General features: G+C 38.6%; 1 protein-coding gene across 2 annotated transcripts in view; it reads right to left on the reverse strand.

The window, feature by feature from the left end:
• Window positions 1–27230, reverse strand: part of FBXO11 (F-box protein 11) — a 70035-nt gene that overhangs the window by 41613 nt on the left and 1192 nt on the right. The gene's annotated exons all lie outside the window — the stretch shown is intronic.

Consider the following 27230-nt stretch of genomic DNA (forward strand, 5'->3'; position numbering starts at 1 on the left):
AATCAAATTGGTTTGCTATTATGAAACAACACTGACCTGAATGTGTGACCAGGGTTCATATGTACCCCACCAATATTTGATCAGTCAATTAACCAGAATGATAATTCAAGTTATTTCTGCACCAGTATCAAGCACATTCACTTCTAAACTGGATTTGCAATTAGCTTGGGTGGCATTAAGGAAGCTGGTATAATCCTTGATCAGGCACGCTTTTGCTACCCTTGTCATATTTCAGAAATAATGCTAAGTCCCCCCCCCCCCTTTAACTTGTTACTTTATCTTACAATGGGTTTTGTTATGGTTCCTTTGGGAAGTGCAGAAAGCTTTACATGGAACTCCCAGATAGTCTCCAATATAAGCATGATTAGGCAAGACATTGTTGGCTTTAACAGTACTGTATAATAATATCACTTGACCCCAGATGATTCTCTTTCCAGATCAACTGAGACAATTTCTACACTAAAAAGTTTCTCCATTGAGAAGATAATCTGGGACTTCCGGGGTGGCGCCATCGGTAATGGCGGACTCCCTCTGATCCGGAGGGACTGGCTCTATGGAAATCGGGTCTGTTCCGCTACGGCGAAGCGGGGACCCTATAAAAAATCACAGGCGGGTGAAGCCTGTGACCGGGGGACTTGGCGGGCACCTTTCGTGCCCCCCCCCAATTTGTAAAGGAACCCAATTACGGGCTCCGGAGCGAAGCAGGGCAAGCGGCGCGGTGCTGAGAGTCAACTGCTTCTTCCGTGGAGCGAAGCCACACAGCCGTTACCGGAGAGCGCTACCTTTTTCCTGTGACAATCTGGCTACAAAAACAACTACCCGTGAGTAGGTTAAATTTGGACAATTGGACTCTAAACAACGACCCGTGAGTAGAACGGAAAATTGGACTAAGAAATTCCTTTTAATTTGGCACTGAAGCGGGAAGGTCTAAACAGGAAGTCAGCCTTCCGCTCTTTGTAGAAAGATTAAAGCAAAGACATGGCAAGCTAGAGTTTAGAAAATCGTTTGTAAAGGATCAACTTTCATCATTTAAAATTACTGAACCCCCTTTGGAAGCAGGAGAAGAGGGGGGATTTTTTCTGGACTGTTTAAACCTGCAGAAGAGAGTGTAAAGAAAAGCAATTCTCCACCATCTTGAACCTGGGAGCGGGGTGTCAGGACAGACGTTTTCGGGAAGTTCATTGACTATAGACAAACGTTTTTGACAGATAGTTAAAAGAAGAGAAACATAGTGATTCCATTGTTCTCCTTCGCACCTAAAAGGAACAAAATATTGACAAAATATCTGAAAAAGGAAACTTTGTTGTTAGATCTGCTTAAAAAAGAGAGAGAGAGAGAGAGAGAGAGAGAGAGATGGATACAAATAGAAGTTCTTCCCCTAGAGGGAGCTTGTGAAACTGTTATTAATCTGAACTGGGGAGCTTTGGAGCTGCAATAGATTAAGATCGTGGGATCAGACTTTGACCTTGCACAACAATGTACTCGGAGGCTCTGGTGCGTGCTTTCTGCAAAACAAGTGCTTTATTGGAACAGTTACATGAGAAGACGGATTTGATGACTGATGCGATCAGAAATTTTGGACAGGTAGTGGGTATCTATATAGAACCCACTCAGGAATCAATCCAGGAGTGTGCTCTGACAGATCAGATGAGGGAGGAGGTTGTGGCTGGACCTTGGGAGGCAGAGATGGAGGGAACTGTGGCCCATCAGGAACATGAGTTGTTGGATCTGACGAATGAACCTGGAAAAAGCCAGATTTGGAGAGATAGAGCCTTGTTCGGCTTGGAGATGGGGGGCTGGATAGACCCCCCTATGCAGGGATGTTTTGAATTTTCAAATCTGGCGTTGGGCCGGGAGGAGTCTGGAGTTGTGGGGGTCCTCAACCTTGGAGGGACCTTGAAACATGCTTTTAAATACCACATGGAGTTCAGTGTGGACTATGGAAAAGGGGCTGATCTGTCGAGAAGGGACAAAAATATTGTCAAGCTGGAGTCTCCACGAGTGAAAGGAGCAGAAGACAAAGTAAAGTACAGGTATAAATATGAAGAAGATCTGCGGAAGGGACATGGAAGAGACTTAAGGGCCTCGGACATAAGGTTACCAGGTTAATGAACTAGATGGATGGGATAGAAAGGACTGACAAAACCCGAGACCAGGAGGAAGAGACGTGGATGAAGATTGGAAGAAAGTTTTAAAAATTCTATTTAGGAATGTTTTGTAAAATTAATGAGTATTAGAAAAATGTTGGAACGAAATTATTTGTCTTTAGCAGAAATGTTAAAAAGAACTATGTAAGAATATGCTATGGTTATGAGAAATTGGTATAAATAAGATTTAAGCTTTAAGTTCTAGGGTTTTTTATGGTAAGATAAGGCTAAAATAGATTAAGGTAATTTAATGACAGAATATTATAAAAAATGGAAAGGATTTGCTGAGATAATTAACAACTAGAATACAAAAAAGGGAGGTGTGAGGAGCTTGATGAAATAAAGTAATGACAGTTAAGGATTTGAGAATACTGGATCTGCTTTTAAATTTTTTTTTGTTTATTTCTGCTTTTTGATTTTGATGTATTTTGCTTTTTGATTTTGACTTTTATCGATTTGTATTGTTTAATTGTTATCTGTGTGTTTTTTTCTTCTTTTCTTCATTTTTTTTGTAATCTTAAAATTCTCAATAAATATCATTAAAAAAAAAAAAGAGAAGATAATCTGGACTATACCAACTGTACAGTTTGCTGTAGCAGACTGCACAAACAACAACCAGCCTAGATAGATCCATTGTAGGCTATAAAGAAGCAATGTGGGAACAAGGATAGTTTCATTAAAGTCAGCTAGCAAGTAAATATTAGGAAGGGATTATCAGTTTAATGCATAGTAATTACTTAGAGGTGCTATGTCATTCTTAGTCAGTTTGGATACCTAGGCATCGGCAAAGGTCTACAGCGCACCCTCAGAGGTAATACCAAGACAAAAAGAAATGTTTCTAGTGTTTTCTACCTATATCTGCGCACAGTGCTTTTTCTTCCTAAAAAAATGTTTAGGGGTACTCTCATTTTCCTACTCATATTGAAATACTGCCCCTCAATGAGGCCAAACATAGATTCACAAAATGTTTAGGGGTATGCATACCTCTGCGTCGTCATCGTCGTCCCCCAAGAAAAAAACACTGCCTGTGCACATGAATGACAAAAGATGCTTGAGTGGGAGGGAGGATTCCATTCCTTTAGGCCTCTAAAGCATATAATATGTGAATGATGCTACAATTTAGTAAATTTGGAAAGTTAGTGTTCATAAATTCAAACCTTAGGTATTATAAAACAGAAGTGACACGTTCCAATATTCAGAATTTCACAGCTGTGCTTTAACTTTTTATTGTTCAGTTTAGAAGTTTGATATAAAAATACCAATGCTTTATAATCATAAAACTGTAGCCAGACAGCCAAAAGAGGGAAGGCAATAATACAGAAATGAGGCAAAAATATAATTGATTCAACCCAATGTGTTTCAAATACACTCTTTGTTAGGGGCACTAGGAAAACTAAGTAACACTTTATTTTCTATGTGCTGTAGTACACAGTGATTCAAAGTGACATTGATACAGTAGTACCTCAGGTTAAGAACTTAATTCATTCTGGAGGTCCGTTCTTAATCTGAAACTATTCTTAACCTGAGGTACCACTTTAGCTAATGGGGCCTCCCACTGCCGCCACCATGCAATTTCTGTTCTCATCCTGAAGCAAAGTTCTTAACCCAAGGTACTATTTCTGGGTTAGCGGAGTCTGTAACCTGAAGCATCTGTAACCTGAAGCATCTGTAACCTGCGGTACCACTGTACTGCACATGAAGGTTGGGTTGAATACATTTTATTTTGGTTTATCTACAAGGTTCTCTCATCTCATTTCAGGTATTAGTCTTGACATGTATCTGATTAAGTTTCCACTAATACCACCATGCTCTTTATTTAAAATTATACTTTTACATGGGAACATATTTAACACTCTGCTCTTATTTCTCTAATTAGCCGACCAGGCTCCTCTCCCCAGCACCACACCAGTAAAAATGCCTAACTATGCTCAGACAGCAAGTGTTCCTTCTCCAGTCCTCAAGCAGAATAGCTGAAAGCCAAGTCTCCATCTACATTCCACATACAATTTGGCTTGTATGCTAATTCCTATAAAGTACATGGGCAAGTCCAAAAGCTGTAGGTAGGTGAATTAAAGGCTTTATGGCACAGCAGCACATAGGTCATACTGAATCAGCATCAGAGTAAGATTTAAACCACAAACTGTGTTTGTACAGAACATTAAAATATCATATGTAAAAGTACACGCATGTGCTGGAATGAGACCAATGAAGTTGAGCCTCCCCTCATCTAGGGGGACTTCCTCAAAACTTAAGTTTCGTTTTTACAGAATGGCTTGTAATGAATGAACCAGAGATCACGTATTTAAAAACCTTTAGTAAATTTGTTAAAACAAACTCTGGTTAGTTTAACAAACCTAGTTTTAAGCAGCTTGTTTTGAAACTGTCCAGAGACTCTTAAAAACCAAGGTCTCTGCATTCATAAGCCACGATTCTGTAAAAGCGAATCTTCACCCTAGTAAAATACTTTTCCTAGCCATGCAGAAAAGAGAATGAACCAGTGGCGACCACATGAGTGCAACGCTTCACTCGGGATCATCCAGTTCATGTATTTAGCACTAAACCATGGTACTTTAGCATTACTGTACATGCTAAGTGGACCAACTTGTCTTTAAGGGCCAAACCAGACACAAAAGTGTTTATTAAAAACAACACTCTCACTAGTTCAGCAATAAGAGGGGGTGGACAATCCTTTTAGGATTATAAATCAACCTATTTTATAGCTGAACCATCAAACACATGTTTTGACACCACACAAATGCACACCTTGTTTGGCCCTAACTTTTAATTCTAAGAGAGACTGCAGGAGCCTCCTGTAAAGCAGTAGAAGCATGAACAAAAACATGCTTTGAAGAGATCTGTTAGCACATTCCAATATCCTCCATGGACAACGCCAGACCACACTCACTGGATTAATACTAGATCAAACCTTTTTCACAGGAGTCAGGTGACATGATTCATTCAATGTCCCATGTATAGCAACGCAAACACCCAACCATGGAGGTGGGGGGGGGGAGGCATAGTAACAGGGAAATCCATGACTAAAACAGCACATGTAAGAGAAGGATGCAGTAAGAAGACACTGGATTATCTACAAAGTTTTTAGTTGCAAATTAATTTTAAAAACAATTGCACTTCAATAATTTTTATGTTTTTATAAGCCATCCTAGGCACTTTTTAGTGGAATGTAAGGAATGTTCTGAAAGCACATAAATTTAAGGCAAACTAAGGACTCTGCTAAACAGCTGCAAATAAAACGTTTTAAGTGTGTTGTAAAGTGCAATACAAATGTGACACTAGATGGCAATGGTGAGCTATGGCAAATTATATATATATATATATATATATATATATATATATATATATATATTTGTGTGTGTGTAGATTCCACCTAGGTCTGGTCCAGCCTGGATGGAAAATCGCTTAGGATGCTTCTATATGCATGTGTGTTGTGTGCGTGCATGTATACTATACACACACACACATATATATTTGTATATGTTGCATATAAGAATTTCTTATTCCAGCCTCTGTCATTCTTGACCCCAGATCAGGTAACAAATGCATAATGTAAATCTAATACTAGATCAAAACTCATCATAATAAGCATAAGGAGCAGATCAGTTAATTAATTTAAGTGCTTCAGAACAAATACTATTTATCATACATCATACAATCTCAATGGGATACCAGGAAAATAAAATTCACAGAATCTAAGTTGGAAGGGGTCATGAGGATCATCTAGTCCATGCCCCCTGCAATGCAGGAGTATGCAGCTGTCCAAAATGGGAATCATACCTGCAATCTTGGTGTTATCAGCACCATGCTTTAACCACCTGAGCTACCCATGTTTTACCCTCAAAGGTTAACACTGTAGATGCCAGCCAAACCTCTGAGAGGAAGATACTCCACATTCAGGGCCCACCGCTGAGAAAGCCAGTTCTCAAGTCATCACATAATGCACTAGCCCTTAATGTAGGACACAGAATGACCTCTCCTTCAGATATTAACATCCTTAACAACCTGACAGGACAATATTGGGTGAAAAGCTCCTGAATTGTGCAGCGTTTTATAAATCAACAGTAGCACATTGACTCTGGAGCCACTGAAAATCCCATACAATTGCAGTAATATGATTCCAGGTGTCTGACTCACTTATCAAGATTGCCACTGTGTTGTTCACTAAAGCTTTCAAACCAAACTGTGGCCAGGTCTGACCTCAAGAACTGGAAGCTGGGCAACTTGGTTTACAGCAGTGGTTCCCAATTAGCTAATTACTGAGGACCCCCTATTTTTCAAAAACCAAGTCACAGACCCCCTGCTTTTGAAAATTTTGATAACTCTATGGTAGTTACCTGTGCAAAGCAATTCTTTGAAGAAAATGTGGGGTGGCCCCTAATAAGCAAAGGATTTTAGGTATACTGCACCAAGAAACAAACCATAAAATTTGTGATATTATCACAAAGTGCCTATCTCCAGACAGTAGGAAAAACTTGTCTCCATTGCTCCACTACAACTGAATTTTTATTTTATTTTTTTTAATAATTTTTTATTAAGGTTTTAAACAAACAAAAAAGAAAAACAACACACACAAAAAACAATACAAAACTTAACAATATAAACACAAAACAATTAATAACGAACTCTCTTTTCCATTACCAATTTTAAATCACTTATTTTCTGGACTTCCTCATACCTCCCTCTTTTGTATTCCAATCCACATTTATTTATCCAGCAGTTTCTTTTCCACTTTTTTAATCCCAACCTTTAATTTAATAAAATGTTAAAATATATAACTTCAACTCTTTTAAACCTAATCCTTGATCTTAATATCCTGTAACTTTAAAGTTTTCCCTTTTAAAAATCAAATTTCCATTTCTTTAAACTTCTTTAATCTTAATCTTTAATCTTAATCTATCCTTAACTTTAACCTATGCAGCTGGAAACCACTTATTTTCAGTCCAACATCACTCTAACATTCCTTAATTTTGCAGTGTTTCTGAAGATAGTCTTTGAATTTCTTCCAGTCTTCCTCCATTGACTCTTCTCCCTGGTCACGGATTCTGCCAGTCATTTCCGCCAATTCCATATAGTCCATAAGTTTCATCTGCCATTCCTCCAGCGTGGGAAGTTCTTGTGTCTTCCAATACTTTGCGATGAGTATTCTTGCTGCTGTTGTTGCATACATAAAGAAAGTTCTATCCTTTTTTAACACCATTTGGCCCACTATGCCCAGGAGAAAGGCCTCTGGTTTCTTAGGGAAGGTATACTTAAATACCTTTTTTAATTCATTATATATCTTTTCCCAGAAAGCCTTAATCTTTGGACACGTCCACCAAAGGTGAAAAAATGTACCTTCAATTTCTTTACATTTCCAACATTTGTTATCGGGCAAGTGATAGATTTTCGCAAGCTTGACTGGGGTTATGTACCACCTGTATATCATTTTCATAATATTCTCTCTTAAGGCATTACATGCCGTAAATTTCATACCTGTGGTCCATAACTGTTCCCAGTCAGCAAACATAATGTTATGACCAACGTCCTGTGCCCATTTAATCATAGCCGATTTTACCGTTTCATCTTGAGTATTCCATTTCAGCAGCAAGTTATACATTCTTGACAAATTCTTAGTATTGGGTTCTAACAATTCTGTTTCTAATTTGGATCTTTCCACCTGGAAGCCAATTTTCCTGTCCCACTACAACTGAATTTTTAAAACAGAAATTGTGACCCTAACTTCCAAGTGTTCTATATGCAGAAGGCTTTTTATATGAGAGAGTATTCAAACATGCAATTCCTTACTTGTAATCTGTTATGATACATCTTAGCAAAGCTTTGCAGCGTATGGTTCTGCTGAGGGATCTTGCACCTTCAAGACATAGGTGAAGGCTTGGTCAGGGCTTGTATTGGTGAAGACTGAAAACAGCTGGGATTTTGTAATGTTGATAATAGTAGTAGTAGTAATTTATTACTATTTAGTCCTCCTGTGCCCAGGTTTAATATTTGGCTTAAAGAGATGAGTTAAATACAGTACTTATATGGAGTGAGGTTTTTATTTTTGCAGATTGCCCAATAGGAACAGCCAACTTCTGAATTTATTAGGATTCTGCCTTACATCTGTTTTCTCCGACCCCAAAATGTATCCACATAGCTTCCCACAGAAAACAAGGGGGCGGGGGGACAACACAGGCTGCCTTTTGCACTAAAAAGGCCTGGGCAGTGTATTGATAAATTCCTCAAGTGAAACCATCACCACCCTTGTCTCTCTACAGCTTGTGCTGGTAGGAGAGGACAGGTGGATAAAAATCAATGATTTTAAAAAATAAATAAATAAATATAATCAGATTTTTTAAAATTTAAATTGGATTTTTAAAATAAAGTGCTTTTGAAGTTTCTAAAGATAGTTTTCTGTTTAAGTTACATTATAGTCCAAAGGCTATTCATCAGGAAATAATGATTTGTTTTAAGTTTTCCATGTGTGCTAAAACTCAAGTCTAAGTTTTTTTTTAATTGTTTTACCACATCAGTTAACAAACATGGATACACAGAGGGAATTCAGCCCGCAGGAGCAAACTATATACAATGTAATATAACAATATATGTAGTTGAAGTATGAAGTATAGAAAACTAATAGATTATATTTAAAAACAAACAAACAAACATGGATACATATGCTATGTTACTGTTTTAGTTAAATAAATTGTTTAAATTGTTATTAAGGAAATAATTATTTTTCTCTTTCCAATAAAGTACAGCAGAAAAGTTGCCCAAATATGAACAGTTAACTTATTAAACCTCACAATAATTTCATAATTATCGGTCTAATAGTATAACCAAATCAGTAATTTTTGATATAACTGTAAAAACTACTCTGAAAATGTATTATTCCAAAAATGAAACCTTCCTCTGGTTGTCAATATTAAGTTTATACCAGCAAGAATGCGTCTTTCTGTTAAAAAATGATTTAAATCAAGTCTTACTGACCAGTGATTTAAATCGTGATTTAAATCAAATCCACCCTGGCAGAGGGACTCAGGAGCAGCAGCAGTTTTGCCAGCGATATAGCGCTGAGTGAAGCCGCCATCCCACTCTGCCCTCATACCAGCAGAGGGAGAAACAAGCTATATTGGCGAGGCGCTGATACAGCTTGTTCCTCCCTCCGCTTCTTTAAACTCCTTGGCTGAGGAGCGCATGGCTGCCCTTGCCTCAGCCAACCAGTTTTATGGAGCCCCCGCCAAGCCAGTGGTGGAGTTGAGGCTCTGCTAAAGTCCCCCCCCCCGCCCACCCCAGCTATAGGGAGCCCCAATGTTTCTCCTGCTCACATGCCCCCTCTAATCATAGGAGCCCTAAGAAACTGTGTCAGAGGTTTTTGCCCAATCCCAGTTCACTTGCAATCCAGTAACTCTTTCACAAGTTTTGCCCCTGCCAGCAAGCGCCAGGCCTCGGTCGCAAGCAGAGGATCTTCTTTGTGGCTTTCACTGTGCAATTAACAAGATAAGTGAGTCTCTGGCAAGGGATGGTGCCACGGACCCCCTGGGTGTGTTACATGGACCCCCAGGGGTCCCTGGACCCCTAATTGGGAACCAATGGTTTACAGGTTTTACAAAGGATTTTGCATTCAAGCAGCATGATGTCTGAATTAAATGATAAACTATTTAATCATATCTGTCAAACTTATCTGTTTTTCATCTTATCCCTTATAAGATGCATCTCAATCCTTGTATTAAGAAGAAAAAGTAAACCTCAAAGCAGCACATGAAGGAATATTAACTGGTGCAACTAACCTTGTCCAGTACATTTTTACAAGTCACCTTTAGGGACATTTACCAGTTCTTATTTCAGATGGTGCTTCCTCACAGTTCTAACTCACAGCCTCACACAATCCTCCTAATTTCAGCAACAGATTTCAAAAAACTGAAGTACCAAAAGGAGGATATAATACTAAATTTCAATACAGCCCATTTATCTATTTAGGAACAGAGTTTGCAAGTCCCATTATCACTAATACTAGTTCCAACTTGGTAACAGACACCCTACCCTCTTCAAAGTAAATACCAAGCCAAAAGAGGCAGAATCCTACCTGCCCCATTCCATACTTGTGAACCACTAGCCAGAAACAGCAGCACCACTGGGAAGAACAAGATAAATTGTTGGATAATTCATAGACGGGGGTGTCTTTCAACAATTCCCTTAAACCCACTGAAGATCACTATAAAAAGAAGGGTTTATTTTGTCGGTGGCAAGGGAAAAAATAGGTATATAAAAGAAGAATTCCTGCATGCCAAGATCCAAGTTTGGGGCAAGCACTTTTTGGTGAGAGTAACCTAGCAGATTTAAAATAACAAAACATGCAGCAAAGTAAAGCATGGAAATATAGGCTGTTAGACCTTTAAAATATGCCATTGTGAGTTCCAAAACTCGCTTGTTCCCTTAGCTTGGAAGAAGACCGCATTTCTGATAAAAGGATAAAAAGACCACATTTGATAAGTTTAAAATGGTTTACTTACAAAGGTCAGATTCAGACCAGAACTCACAACACACTAAGGTGGCAGTGTTCAGTGTACAGAACAATTATTGCCTCTCCCCAGAGAAGAGACATGTGGTGACCGTGGAAGGTGATTCCCTATGGAGGGGGACAGAGGCAGCTGTGTATGGAGGAGTGACTTGTGGTTTCAGTTGTACCTACACAAATGCACAAAGCATGAGAAACAAGCAAGAAGAACTTGAGCTCTTAATACATTATGGCAGATAAGATCTGACAGGCATTACTGAAACCTGGTGAGATGAGACTCATGACTGGAATGTAGAAATTGATCTATTCAAAAGGAATAGATCAAATACAAAGGGAGGAGGCATGGCATTGTATACGAAATATGTGTACACTTGTGAAGAGATCCACGACTAGGAGCATGGAAGGCAGATTCAGAGTTTATGAGTAAAAATTGTAGGAGAGGGACACAACAGTGACCTTGTGGGTGTTTGCAATAGACCTCCAATACAGATTGAGGACTTGGATAACACATTCCTATAGCAGATTACCAAACATTCAAAAAGGAGAGATATAGTGGTCATGGGAGACTAACTTTCCCAATATCAATTGGAACTCAAACTCTGCCAAGAAGGTGGAAGAAGCAAAAAGAGGGTCAATCTCTCTTGGACCTGGTTCTTACCAACAGGGAGGAACTGATCAAGAAAGTGAAAGTACAGAAACATTGGGAAGAAAAGATCATGTCCTCTTCAGTTTGACTATACACTGGCAAGGGAAAGCGGAGTGTAGTCGGACACGCTCTCTGGACTTTAAGAAGGCTGATTTAAAAACAGCTTAAGGAACTACTGGGTAGTTTTAACCCCTTCATGCATTAATTAGACTTATACATGTTGGTTATATGAGGCTGGTTATCCCACACATTTATGGAGTAAGAAGCATGTTCTATACCAGGATGTCAACTTGAATAAAATATTGGGAGGCCAAGGTTAAGCCCCAACCTGCATATTCGATCACAAGACATGGCACACACACCCCGTTTGATTGGCAATGCTCATCAACTTTTTGGGGAAGCCTCCTCAAATATTTTATGGGAGGAAGAGATCTCAGCCCTAGGAGTTGGCTTCTACATTATATACAATGTGGGTCAAGTGCAATGTGGTTCACTTTGCTGAATACCGTATTTTTCGCTCTATAACACGCACCCGACCATAACACGCACGTAGTTTTTAGAGGAGGAAAATCCGTAGGCATGCCACCCATAGGCATTCCCTCCATAACACGCACAGACATTTCCCCTTACTTTTTAGGAGGAAAAAAGTGAGTGTTATGGTGCAAAAAATACGGTAAGTCTGCTGAGGCAAAAGTGGGGGAAAATGTTCAGTCAAAGGTTAAGCTATTGGATAATTTGCAGTAAGATAACTGTCAACTTGAAACATTCCAAATTATGTTCAGTGAAGTTTTCTGTCCAGGAAACTTCAGTATTACTGTTATGAGTATGGTTTCTATTATGAACAAATATTGGCTGGAACTCCAAAGGTTCTAATATTGTTTACTTGCTGTCCTCTCCTATTGCTTTAACCTTATCTACTGAAAATAATTCAAATAAAAATATTCTTAAAGCAATTCTGAAAAATGCTTAGGTTCAGCCTTTGGTGACCATCAAAACTTTGTTAGCCACAAAGCAGCCACAGAAGACACCTCTCTACAGAATTATCAGTACTTAGGGTACGGTATTGTCAACACTGTTGACTCAACAGGATGCTCCTAATTTATCTTTTGAGGTCACAATGGAACATAGAGAGGTAGCAATTACTGTGATAAATAGGGCAAAAGGACTGAGCACACAAGACCAGTACACTGAACTCCACAAAAAGAACTTCACATGGCTGAACATTTCAAAATTGTAGGAACTGTGTAGCTTTGTAGCCTCTCTCATGCAAATGCATTGCCTGAACTGTCAATACTGTATTGCATTGCTTTGCTTGGATTCAAAGAAGCAAATAGCCTGAATATCGTTGTCTATCCCAAACACCAACTAAACTACCAAACTAGCCCTTTGCCCCAAAATAAAATAAAAATCCCTTAGGTACTAGTTATGGTTTCTTCACGTTTAGCTCTTATAAAAATCAAGAATAATCAGCTCTGACCAATCTTTTCACTGAAGGCTACAAAAGGCAATATTATGTGGTCTTTCCCACAGGACAGTCTAACAGATATATTCATTTTTTGCTAAATGCTGTGCATTAAATGTTTATGCAATAAATATTTAACTAAATATGAATACATGGAACTTCATATACATTAGAAACTGTATGTTGAAGAATTATCTAGAGCAGTGATTATCAACCAGTGTGCCGTGGCACCCTAGGGTGCCTTGAATGATAGGGGTGCCGCGGGTTCATGTTCACCTTTGACCAGTCTCTGCTGGGCCAATAAGAATGGGGGCATCCTCTTCCCAGGCCCCTGGGGGGCAGTGTGAGCAGGCACCTCTCTTTGGGGCAGGGGGGTGGCTCAGAGATTGAGGTGGTGGCTGCGATGCCCTGAGGGCTCCCAAGAAGACAGGAGAGGAGAAGACGCTGAAGGAACACTCCACAAGGGAGGGCATTTGAAAAGGGGTGAGAGGCTGCTGGCTCTGCAGGCAACGGGTGACATAACCAGGCTTCTGAGGCTTAGAGTGTGTTTCCCCACAAGGGAGCCACAGAAGGAATGTAGTTGGTCAAGGGAGCTATGGACTCAAAAAGGTTGAAAACTTCTGATCTAGAGATTCTAATTTAGACAGTGAATATATACCACCACCATTATTATTATTATTATTAGTTTATTTTTACCTGCCCATCTGGCTGGGTTTCCCTAGCCACTCTGGGCAGCTCCCAACAGAGAACTAAAAACAGAATAAAACTTCAAACATTAAAAGCTTTCCTGAACAGGGTTGCCTTCAGATGTCTCCATCAGTTATTATCCCAATTTTACCTAGAAACTCCTACTTTCATCTTAGGCACCAGGCAATTTTTTTACATAGTGCACACACACATTGTGATTCGTGATACAGTGGGTTAAGTACTTAATTCGTTCTGGAGGTCCGTTCTTAACCTGAAACTGTTCTTAACCTGAAGCACCACTTTAGCTAATGGGGCCTCCTGCTGCTGCCGTGCCGCCGGAGTACGATTTCTGTTCTCATCCTGAAGCAAAGTTCTTAACCCGAGGTACTATTTCTGGGTTAGCGGAGTCTGAAACCTGAAGCGTATGTAACCTGAAGCGTATGTAACCCGAGGTACCACTGTATATTGCCACGTCGAATATTATGAAACCGTTACCATGATGCTGACATCAAACCAGTTTTGGACAATATATTGATACATCACCCAGCCCAATTGTAAAGACGAATTTCCACACAAAACAGAACAAAAATCCAAAATAATAATAATCAGCAAATACTAAATTGCAGTTCAAGGTTGAAAGGAAGTTCTTCACTCTGAGTAAGGACTGGTCACACTGCTACTCACTCTTTTGCTATGCCACCTTAAGATGTAACTGTAAAGGTGGAGTTAAATGCATTGGTTAGAAAGGTTGGCCAACTACTGCCATATACTTCCCTGCTTCACAGATTTGTAATGCAATGCTTTCTGCGCATACACTGAGTTCTATGAAGCTTACTCCCATATAAGCAAGTATAAGACTGGAGTCTAATATGGAAATTTGAACTGCATATTAAGTGGCCATTTCTCAGCAACACAAAAAACACAGAAAAGTGACACCAAACAGAATCCTAAGTAGTACTAGTGTTAGAAACTGGGATAGAAAAGCCAGGAGCCAAATGGCTTTTGGGACCTGGGTTGTGGGCGCCAAAACAGAATGTCTAGTCACCACGGGAGGTGAGGGGTCGGCAATACTTTTTATTTATTATTTTGATAAGCATTAATTAATACACAATTCACTCATGTGACACATTGTTAATATCACATTTTTAGCAGAAATTGATTATATATTTAATTAGGTGTTTACAATAAAAATGTTGGTACTATACTTCAGTTTTCAAAACACTTTGTTAAACTCCTTAACATATTGTCTATCCTTAACATATACTTTGAGGCATCAAAGAACATACATTCCAGGAATCCTTGAGTGTCAACCAGGTGCAAAAAATGGCACCCAGACTTTTTGAGGCGCTCGCGAATGGAGAATCTTTAGGCGAAAAATGTGCCTGGCGCCCTGCTAATTTTGAACTCTGAGTAGTATCATTCCTTCTCATGTTTCTGATGAATGCCCAAACACCAAAATGGATAATATACTACTGTCATCAGCCATGGACTCACTCATCCATTTTGCAACATTTGTTCAAGTTAGCAAACCACAACTTCAAGTCTAAAAATGTTGTCCCCAACAAGTAATGCCCATGGTTACAAAACATCACTGCAAGTACTTCCAGAGTTCCTAAATGTAAGACGGTGCACATAAGCTATATTTTTATTTCAGAAAAGGGACACTTTCAAAATAAATCAAATAAAGGTTGCTAACAGGTTTATAAGAGATTTGAAGTAAGAAGAGATTGCTTAATTTTCTTTGTAAATTTGAAGCAGCCCAGGGAACTGCAGAGGCCACAACACACTCAATTGAGCTGGTTTCATGGGTTCTGATTTAAATAATGTTATTTTAAGCATTGTTTTTAACCTGCTGTGCATACCATGTTAATTTTGTTAATCCTGTACAACCTATCGATCCCTGCAGCAAGGCACTGCCACAATTCCAACTGCATGTTCAGAGATACAAATATATTAACTACATAAACATTTGAGACCAAAAAGATATGCTATGCAGAAGGCATCTCTCTCTTTGGTTAATACACTGAGGCTTTAGTCTGAAACACGCTTACTGTTGTGTATTCCCTAGGCATAGCCAACATGGTGCCCTCTAGATGTGTTGGACTCCAACCCCCATCAGCCCCAGCCAGCACTGTCAATGGTAGAAGAATATGGGAGAAGTAGTTCAAAACATCTGGAGGGATGCAGGTTCCCCAGTATACCCCACTAAACACAGCAGCCCTAACTCTGAAAAGTCAAGCATTGTTATTCTGCAAAACATTTTAACTAAGCATAATCTCTAGAATCTTCCTTCATAATTAAGGAGCACACTAGAATTATTTAAGGAAGTATATTGACAATTGTTTTTTGTTGCTCATACCTTCGTAAGTCATCCATCAACGCCCATTCACAAATGCTGAAACTTAACTGCATAGAAGTTTGTGTTTTTCCATGAACTGGAGAGTACATTTCCATGGACGTAATGGAACCAAATACCCATTATTAGAGATCTAGACGAATCAGTTCTCCAGGAAAAGAACTATGCAAAAATCATTACTTCTTTTACAATCTGAGCTTTAGGGAAACACACATTTGCCTCAGCAGGCAGTGAAAAGACAGACTCCAGCAACATCTCCCATAATCAGTCCTTCTGAGATGGAACCCTACCATCACAGGAGTGTTACTAAAGTCATTTGCGATGCAATCATTTTTTGCCTGCCACAGAAAAACTACAAGTTTCTAAAAAGCATATTAAGAACAGACTTCCAAGTTCAGAATATAATGAATATACAAAAACAATCCAATTAGACCCCTCCCCCCCAAAATAAAGACAGTTCAGTGATGTGATACATTGCCATCAAAAATGTGTTTTCATAGAAATCAGAGTCTGAGGGGGTTTTCTGACGATCTGTTGCAGCCTTCCCCAACAGAGGATTCCAGATGCTGTTGCATTACAAGAACCATTGGCTTGGACTGATTGGGACGCTGCAACCCAATACCATCAGTGCCCAAGACTGAGGAAGCCTAGTCCTATTCCTGACGGAAACAGGAAAACCAGAATTTCAAACGGACTTTTAAAAACCATGATGTCCAATTTATTCAGTAATTTACATGTCAATACTGAAAATAATGAAACTTTTCCAACTCTAAAATATTAATTCTACTTTAGCATAAATCTGTTCACGTTTAACACATTTATATCCAATACAAAATTTGGGCAACAAAACTGTTCAAAGCTGCTCTATAAAACATTGCTCAAAGGCATAAGTCTACAACAGAATGAAAGACTATGAGAACATGCACTCCTGGATGCTGCTGCCCAATGGACATTCACTGTGCAACTGCAAAACAATCCCCATTCTTCCTCCAAACTTTGGAGTTGAAAGGCTCTTTATGTGCTTCCCACAGGCACCTGGTTGTCTACTGTGAGAACAGAATGCTGGATTAGATGGGCCACTGGCCTGATCCAGCAGGGCTCTTCTTAAGTTAATATGGCTGAATGACAGATTCAAAATATGCACTGAGTTTTTCCAGTCTCTGTTGACAAAAAAGTCTGTGCTCCTGGAAAGTAGCTCTTGAAGGGTAACCTCTCCCTACAAGAACATCATTTAGGGCAACGTGAGAGGTTACAGGTAGAAAAGGAAACCTAGAAACTCACCCTCCTCTGGTATAAGCACTTCCCACTTGTAAACAGAGTGGGAGAATACTTTGCCAACCCTATTCTTTGAGTTGAAAATGCTCAGTTAGAAGACAAGCCTGTTAAGTTTTAAATTTCTTGATAAAAATCAAAGCACTTTAAACAAGTTTCCATAATGATGCAGTCTGGTAAACTTAAACATGTAAAGGTTTCTAAACAGCTGAAACTTGTGCGACAGTCTATACTCAAAAGGAACAAGCAACTCAACTACTATTAATGACTAGAGTATCTAATTGCTATGATTATATTGGCCACAGTCAGTCTTGCCCCATCTGAGCTACTAATTATGACAGATTTAATTCAACCAGTCATCGCCACTCTCTTAATATTCATCTGTATGCTACAATTCTATTGGTTACAATAAATCAGTGGCAAAAGGAGACTAAGTGAAGGGGATATTGATCTCAAGAATTGTCATTGTTAGATTACCTTGCTTGTCACTGTTGCAGTAACTAAAGTTTCCAAGGCCACATTTTGGCTTGGATAACAGCATGTTCACGGTTCCTCGTGTTATGCTGCCTTGGAAGCAATACATGTTGAATCAACATAGCTAAGAACAATTAACAGTAATACAAGAAATCTCAAGCCATACATTTACTAACTCCTCCCAAGCCTCTCTTGGCACAGCACCAGTAGTTTCATGGTTACATTCCTGTAACCCAGTATTGATTTGTTAAGTACAATTTGGCTGCTTTACTCAGACCAACTAAGTCATGATTCCACTCACTATAATCATGAGTTATAACAAATCGTCACAGGCAGCAGAAGAGTAAGTATTTTCAATACCAAAAGCATGCATTTTTAAATTTGAAAATATATCAACTGCATTATTACATTTATATAGCTATAAGCCTCAATTACTACTTTCTTCTATCTCTATATTTTTAGCAGCTGCAAGTAACATCTATAACAGCTTAAAAAGATAATGTCAAATCAACCTAATCTACGAAAAGAAACATACAGCACTGCTCTGACACAATACACAGCACTGAAGGTTACTGGCTTCTTTAATTTATGCGCTGCTTCACATTATCATTCTAGCATTCAAGTCTGTACATGTGATATTGCACCCATGGCTCATGCACACTCCCCCACTGCACTTAGAAACTTCTTAAACTGGAGTCTATGCATGTAACTCCCTATGTGAGTAGGCATTACAGTGGTACTTTGGTTTACGAACTTAATCCATTCCGGAAGTCCGTTCTTAAACCAAAGCATTCTGAAACCAAGGAGTGCTTTCCCATAGCAGCGGCGGACTCAATTTACAAATGGAACACACTCAACAGGAAGTGAAACACATTCTTATTCCAAGGCAAAGTTCACAAACCAAAACACCTACTTCGGGTTTGCAGCGTTCTTAATCCAAGTTGTTCATAAACTAAGCTGTTCTTAAACCAAGGTACCACAATACTCATATGGTCCTCCAAGTTTTCTCCACAATGGACAGAAAGGTCAAATAGGCTGGAGATTCTTAAGGAATTTGATCTTTGAATTTGATTCCAGCATGAATTGAGCTAATCTGTACCTCTGAAGAATACTATGTAGTCCAGAACTTTGTTGTACATTGGCTTTCACACTTCCTAAATGTTCTGACTTAGTTTTCAATGCAAGGCATATCTTCAGAGAAAATAAGTGTAGAAATGCCTATTGAAGCAGATTTTTTTCCTGCACACACAAGATGTAACAGACTTATGGGTGAACACTTATAAATGTGACACAGATCAGAAATCAGACTGCTTCATTCATTATTAATTAGGGCTTATGTATAAAGTAATCTATGCATATAACTTCCAATTCAAACTAGCGTTTCCATGCCTAGTGTGGAAGACACACCTGAGGCTTGTTGTAACTGTGCAAAAAAAAAATCAGTCCTCCACCAGCAAGGTAGGTCTGCCTACCTTCTCAACTGGAAGTAAATCACTTTACATCAATGACTGGTCCAAGATATTTTAGTGTTTAAAGTAGGGAATCCAAATGACACCAGCCACATCCTGCTCAGTAACGTGAGACGCAAGCCACCAAGAAATTACCTTGAGCAACTACAATTTGAATGGGGCTTAAGATAATTTCCTATTAAATTATGCCCCAAGGTTGGATCTGCTGACCTTTGCAGCACCAAAATCTGCTGCTTGATGAGGTGATTTTCACCATTCCTTTATGATAACCTAGTTCTGAATATCATAAAGATCCAAGATCTTCATTGTTAATTACTGTAGGGATGGATCATTGGAAGACAATGAACATCACATCAGAGGATGGGAAGGACTTTCCATCCCAACCCCCAAAAAACAACAACCCCGCATCACCAATCTGCTCTAGATTCCTCCAACCATTTGAAGCAGATTGTTTGTTGCAAGCAGGGCATTTGCACTAGTGGAAGTATGTTACGAAGGCAGAACATTACAATAGGATATCATTCCAGTTATACCAGCATGATTAAAATACGCTTTAATAACACAAAATGCATCTACCATTTCATTTTATACTATGTTTTTATAGTACTATTAATGAAGTGCTGTATGTGACCAGTTTATGTTTATTCCTACTGTATATCAATATTATAACCTGTTGATCCCCCCCCCCATATTCTCCTGTGGAGAAAGAATGCATCCATTTTTAAATATGGTACCTCCTATGCCTGAAAAAAGAACACATCAATTCTTCCCTATTACAGCAAATTATCTACTTTTCCAGCACAATCCTACTCAACCTGTCTGTCATCCTGAGTACAGTACCTTTATATTGATGCTGGGCTAGTATTCTATTTGTTCATTTGTTCCCTCTGTGGTTCCCAGTGAGTTCTGTTGCTGCTTGGTTGCCATGTTTGTAGACCTGCTCTGACATCTTGCCATGGAAACAGCTCATAGGATGCAGACTCAGGCAGAGAGTTGCATCAGGGGATGGGGGTACTTTCTTCGTAAGCATACAAAGGGATGTATTGAGGGGGGCAACTGTCTGTCTCTCACACAAATTTTCTCATTCTCATTGTGTGTGTGTGTGTGTGTGTGTGTGTGTACGTACAGGCAGAGAAATGCAGTATGAGAAATTATTGTGAATTCAAGTTGACATCCCAATCTTGACCATATTGCCTCTACCAATGTCCCTCCCAAACCATGTTCTATTTCAGCCTCTGCAAGATCTTTGTAGGTAGAACCTTACACAGGTGGTACAATCAGGGCTCAATAAAACACAGCCAAAAATGTTGCATAATATAGAAATTTCACTGTGTTCAAAGCACATTTAGTATTGCAGCCAAAGTCTAACATATACAGAACTAGCAAAATGTATATGATGGTGAAACATCAAGCCTACTTCCGAAGGTAATTCTAAAAATGGTTCTTTCCTATTAAGCCTACATGCAGTTGTTTTCCATATGGAAATCTCTAATCCTAGACTAATAATAATAATTATAATTATACTCTGCAGATCTGGCTGGGTTTCCCCAGCCACTCTGGGCAGCTTACAGCATATATAAAAATGTATTGTACTTTCTATACAAGACTGAATTCTCAAAACATCTGATAAGCTGCTGGTAAAAATAAATAAAGAACTACTACACAAATGAAACCTGCATAATTACTTTCAAAGCATTGCACAAGAGCTAATCTTAACTGGCCACAAATTTGAAGTACTGGATTCATTCATGAGTGAGAGTCAAGAACCCTGTTTTCTTTTAAAACCCACACCTCATCTTGTTCACTGAGACACAAATAGACAAAAAACTTGTTTCTTAAAAATAAAACTTTTCAAAAATATCTGCTTCCTATGTGAGGGCACCTTTAAAAACAAATTGGAAACCTTTCAATCAATCAAGCTGGTCAATCAACTAGACACTGCGGCTCTAACTTTATCATCTTCTTTCTCCTTTTAACAAAAGTACAAACTTGGCCAGAATTTCAACTAAACAGAACAGTAGTTTTCAAATTATGTTCCAGGAAACCTTGGAGTTCCTTAGAAACTTTTCAGAGATCCTACCTACAAGATGATCCCTAGTGGTATAAAAGCTTCCCCAAAAGACTGCCTAATACTGATGCTATCTTTCTCTACAATGTGTAAATGCATGAGTGTGTTTCTGAACACACACTCAAGAGCAGTTTGTACACAGACCTAACCAGTAACCTAACTGAACTAAATGTACACCCAAGAATATGATAATAGTCAACAGGTGAGAACTCCCAAGAGGCAAAGTGTCTGGAATCTACTGGAGTAGAAGACTGCATCCCAAGACTAACAGAAGCTAGTTTAAGTGCTACAAGTGCACATTACCATGTACTAGGAAAAACTGACCACATCAATAAATCCCCAAACCTGTCATCTTAGTATCTTCCTGCAACTCCAATATACCATGATTTTAACACTGTATAAGTGCAATATAATATTCCACACCCTAAACTAAGTTAGCTTAGTCCAACCACTATTTGCTAGTTCAGCAAATATTGGAAACAGGCTGAAAGACTGTAAAATATTAAAGACACATTTAAAAATATCTACCTAATGGAATCCAACACCCTTATATTGACAGCTTTACCTTCAAAAAGTAATATACAAAATCCTGGTTCTGCTGATGATAAGGACATTTCAGCAGAAACAGGACCGCATCCCCAACCTGTAACTGTTCTGAATTAAAGTTTATCCTCTCGGTTCACATTTTTGCTCTATGCCACTGTATTTATTCATTGTTCCACCTGGCATTTTGGAAGTCCTCTTTAAAACATAACTATATTTAAAATTAAATGTGTGGTGAAAAAAAAAATGCAGTTTGTCTACATATATTTGAGAATGATATGTGAGTACAAGCAGTATCACTGGGTTATATATTAAAGACATACCTCATAAAATCAAACAGAAAATGTCAATATTTGTTTCGAAAATAAGCAAGTAGTGTCTCACCATCAAGGACACAGGCAGCAAACTTCACCACTTTCCAGCTTTTCTGTAGCTAAAACTAAGCAGATATGACCACAGCTACTTTACAGAGGTCATCCCAGTTTATGAGATGCCATGATGTCACACAGCACAGTGTCAATCTATCAAACAAAATGGTCAGCGCTAGGAGACAAAAATATCTACAAACCAGCACATGCCACACATTGTATAGGCACACAAAAAAACAAGCAGTGAGCAGCAAAGTGGCCTCATAAATTTCCAACTCAGGATCAGGTATATAAAATTATCAGGATAGATATGGGATCTAGACCCATGACAAATGCTTTAAGTCCATGGAGTTTCTTGAATGTGTGGAAGACATTTCCATATGTGCAAATGTGGACCTCCTATATCTGCCAGTTCTCTCATACAACATTCTGGAGTGTCTCCGTAGGCTCAACTCTTTGGCAGGATTGAGCAGCTGCGGTAGGAAGGGTGTAGGAATTTACAATACTTTGAATACAAACTTTCATTAATGCAGCTTTCTTAATTTAAAAATGTTTCAAAAAAAAAGAAAATCAGTATTATATTATGAGAAATAGAATGACATACCTAACATCTTGCTTTCCCAAGAAATAATTCCTTAAGAATAATTCATACAACTTACAAGTAACACATATATGCATGTTAGTAGCCTATACACACACACTACTGTATATTCATTAGGCAGTTGAATGAAATACACCTTAGTTTTAAGTCACATGTTGATTAGTTCTCCACAAGGCCTGCTGCCTATAATAATTTTAAAAGGGCCAGTATTGTGTTTTTCACCTTTTTAAAAATGAAACATGTAGTCAATAAATTTGGTGGGATGAAGAGAGATTATCCAATTTAGCATGGGCAATACAGATATAGAAGCAGATTTCTGTGCTTAGTTCTTGGAAACACTGTTTGCAGGAGATTGTGAGGTTTTCTGGTAAAGTTTGGAAACCAAACAGAATTTGCCTTTACCTCCCCTGCAGTGACTGGAACAGAAGACACAAGCTTTACATGCCAGTGGCTACTGGGAATCTGGATTCTTGCACACTTACATACAAACAAGTGCTGTGTGTGGTCTCCTGTAGCTGGATCATAATAGCGGCACTGAACACACATCTGGTTCTAGCCACTGGATCAAGTCCACATGTATAGCACAAGATGGTCACCTTTTCTACAGTATGTGGAAGCATGTCTTCACCTAAACAGATTATTGCTGTTGGGATAGCTCGGTTGGTACAGCATGAAACTCAATCTCAAGGTTGTGGGTTCAAGTCCCACGTTGGGCAAAAGATTCCTGCATTGCAGGGGGTTGGACAAGATGACCCTCACGGTCCCTTCCAACTCTACAGTTCTATGATTCTATTATAAAGGTGACAGCACTAACTAATATGATTAGTAAACTACCCTGCCATAAACAAGCAGCATTAACCATGCATAGTGGAGGTGTATCTAGCAATCTGGCACACAGTCTTAAGTAGACTTCAACTTCAAATACATTGTTGATGCCAGTATTCAGCACATGCCTTCTCATTAATTAACTCTGGATTCATGTCTGATGTGTGGTAAATGTAACACATATGAAAGGTAAGGATGAATATTTCTGACCTTCAGTAAAGTCCACCACATATCTGCACTATTTACAAATTAGTCCACATGAACTCAACTATATAGTAGAAGCAACAGTGAACAAGGTGCATCAGGCCAGACTATCCCACATATCCTTACAAAACTAAAGACAATTAGCAAGTTACTGTTATATTGAGACATACAATTCATACAAAGAGTTTGTGTTTTTTACTAGATCATTTGCTTAGTCGTCCAAAAGCAATTCTTGAAGTCTATACTCATTGTAAATAACATGCTTGATGGTATAATTACATAAGAATCAATTTTAAGAAATTAACCAGAGAAGTCAGATCACACAACTGTTTTTAAATCAATGTTAAAAGGCCTAATTTAAAAATCAATCCATATTCTATTCCCAATATCACCCTAATTCAGCTGAACGGATCCATGTGTGGAAGCAAGATCCTGAATGTATATTGCTTGCTGGATCAGGAACTATGAACACAAAAGTCCACAACAGAATGTGCATCCATCTATCCCCACTGCATTGCTTGCAATGTTATTACATTCTTTTGTAACAAGTTATATATAAAAACTGCTTAAGTCACAACTAGGTCTGAATTAGGTAGAATACATAGACTGGGGTTCAGCAGGTATCATTTGCCAATTTAAATTATTGACATGATAATGCTTTTACTATAAATCCCTAAAATGGAATTCTACAATTACTACAGGAGACAAAACTATGTACAGTGGTACCTCAGGTTAAGCACTTAATTCGTTCCGGAGGTCTGTACTTAACGTGAAACTGTTCTTAACCTGAAGAACCACTTTAGCTAATAGGGCCTCCTGCTGCCGCTGCACCGCCTCTGCACGATTTCTGTTCTCATCCTGAAGCAAAGTTCTTAACCTGAGGTACTATTTCTAGGTTAGCAGAGTATGTAACCCGAGGTACCACTGTATATTAACTTGAACGTATTTCCAAGAGATAAAACATCTAGCATTCAGTCTAAGAGCCATATTTCTAGGATAGCACTAGAAAGCACCATAGTCAGGATACAAATATACAGACAATACTGATGGCTAAATAACTGGGTCTGGTGACTAACCCCTGGGTTATTTCACTAAGCAGTGAGTTTCTCTTCCAAATTGGCTCCTAAATTTTGCCCTCCCTCAAAAAAGAAGTTCATCTTGTAGTAAAACATTGTAGCACTCCAACTGGAAAGCCAGAACCTTTTTAGAAATATCATAAAACCAATTTGAAAATAACTCAGCTGAAGTGAATAGCACAGATAGATATAAATTCAGTACTGCACAATTCACTTCCTGTTTTGTACAGTACTGAGGATTGATTCACACAACTGCATTTTCCCCAATACTTGTAGACTTTTCTTGTCTGCTCTGATTGCATGCTTACACAAATCTGTTCACCATGTGCACAAACCACTGGCATTTCTACAATGAACAGTGCATGTATAAGCACACCTCATCACAGAGATGCTTGGAAGCAGTGCTCTTGTTGAAGAAATACACATTACAATTTGAACATTCAAATCAAGCATGCAAGAAGTATACAGATCTTAAACAAGTCTAAATTTGTTATCATATGACTTATCCCTAGAATTCACATTTTTAAACCTAGAGTGCTATTATACTCATTGCCTCATCTAATAGGTCTCTACTGTACTTCTGTTTATCTTTCTAAAGTAATTCCTAGTATCTTACATATGAAGGGACTTATTTTCTCAATTGTTTTATAAGGTTTCTTCTAAATACAAAATAGATACATATTGCAAAGAGCAGATATACCCTTGGTACCTTAAAGTCTTGCTTTGTTTGATTGACCTGCCTTTGTGACCATGGAAGGCCAATGACTTTGGGTCTTCAATCTTAAACACTTAGAATTAATACTCTTCTCTTAGTGCCAGTTACTTCTGAATAATCAGGCTTATTATCCCAATTTAAAAGATACTTGAATCTTAGAACACCCAGAAGAGATCAAAAATTAAAGAAGAACAGATGAATATATATATTTTTAAATGGTCAATTTATTAAGATCACATTGAGGAAAGATATTACCACTGACCTTTAAAAGTCTGAGTAAAAAAACTCAAGCACACCTTCATAAATATACTTTCCTTGGTGTTTCACATGAGTAAAGAACTGGAGGAAATTTTCAGGCCCAAAAATCTGTCAGCCACCCTAATAATTCTTATATTTAATATGTAAACACGAAAGGGCTTATCATTTATTTGGCTGCAGAACATCTCCTGCTGAGATTAACTGTATGTCTTCTTAGTTGTCAAGTGAATATTTATATTATGCACAAACATCTCAATCCTAAAATTTTGTATTAAAATGAATGATATCCAGAGGTAAGAAATTAGTACTAGCAGAATAATTAAGCCTGGTCTGGTGGTTAACACTGAGAACATTTATGTTGTTTTCTTTTCATGTTTTACATTTATAAGCCACTTCTGATGGACATTGCCCCCAAAGCAGCCTAGAAATATTTTAAAATGAAAACTTCCAGTTCAGTAATTAATAGAAGTATTCAACAGCAATCTTCCCTTTACATTTTCCTCACCTGTCACAAAACCTTGCTCAACTATGTAGAAATTGTCAACACATAAGCTCGTAATTAAAAAACCTCCATGCACATGTAACACAAGAGGGCAAAAATGTACAATACAGTACATACAAAAGGAGGAAGTGAACTCCTTAAAAAAAAAAAAAAGCATGATCAGTAATTATGTAAGTGATGTGAGAAAGATTTTTAATGGTTTACACAAAAGCCATAATTGGGCATAGGACATCACATCCTCTGAAAATACACAGCTATGTGGTTTGGGCAACATTCTTGTGTTGACCAATTGGGTGGGGGGAGGAAAGCCATGGAGGAAAGAAAGAATTAAAAGCGTTTCAGCAGGTTACTGTCCCTTTGTTTAATGAGTTAATGGAAGCCCGTTTTATCTTTTTTTTAAAAAACCAAAAACTCTTTGAGTTTCAATGCAGTTCTTAAGACTACAACATTTTCCCCTCTAACGTATTATCCCCACACTCTCAAACAAAAGACAACAACGGCTATGGGTGTTTTTGTTAAACGTCTTAACCACCGTACCACAGGTCATTCTCCTTTTATCATGCGATAGGTGCGACACCGGCGCATAAAAAATAAAAAAATCCAACCCACCAGATAATAAATGCAAAATGTCTCCTTCGATCCCACCCCCTGTTCTTCTCCTTTAGAAAATAACCCTGCGACGACAGCACACCAACACAGGGAGAGAACCCCAGCCAATTAATATGGCAACAGTTATGCAGCTGAGCGAGCGATCACCCTCCCCGCCGCGGGCCGCCCAGTAATAGAAACCCCCAAGACTCTGTTTTTATTTATTTGCACGATGAACGTTTAAAGCCTCCATTACGGAAAAAGGAAGGAAAGAAAACAGGGGAGGAGGGGAGGAGGAATAATAAGAAGAAGAGGATTCCCTACGACTACATTCCCAGTTCTTTCAGACAATGGTGCTTCCCTGACTACCTCCAATCTGACAACATTTTTACACTAGGCCCACGACCAGCACGCACAGGCAGGGAAGCGAAACCTTCGCACGCGCGAGAAAAGGAGA

This window comes from Podarcis pityusensis, assembly GCF_964106645.2.
Source record: "Podarcis pityusensis genome assembly, chromosome: 3".
Lineage (NCBI taxonomy): Eukaryota > Metazoa > Chordata > Lepidosauria > Squamata > Lacertidae > Podarcis > Podarcis pityusensis.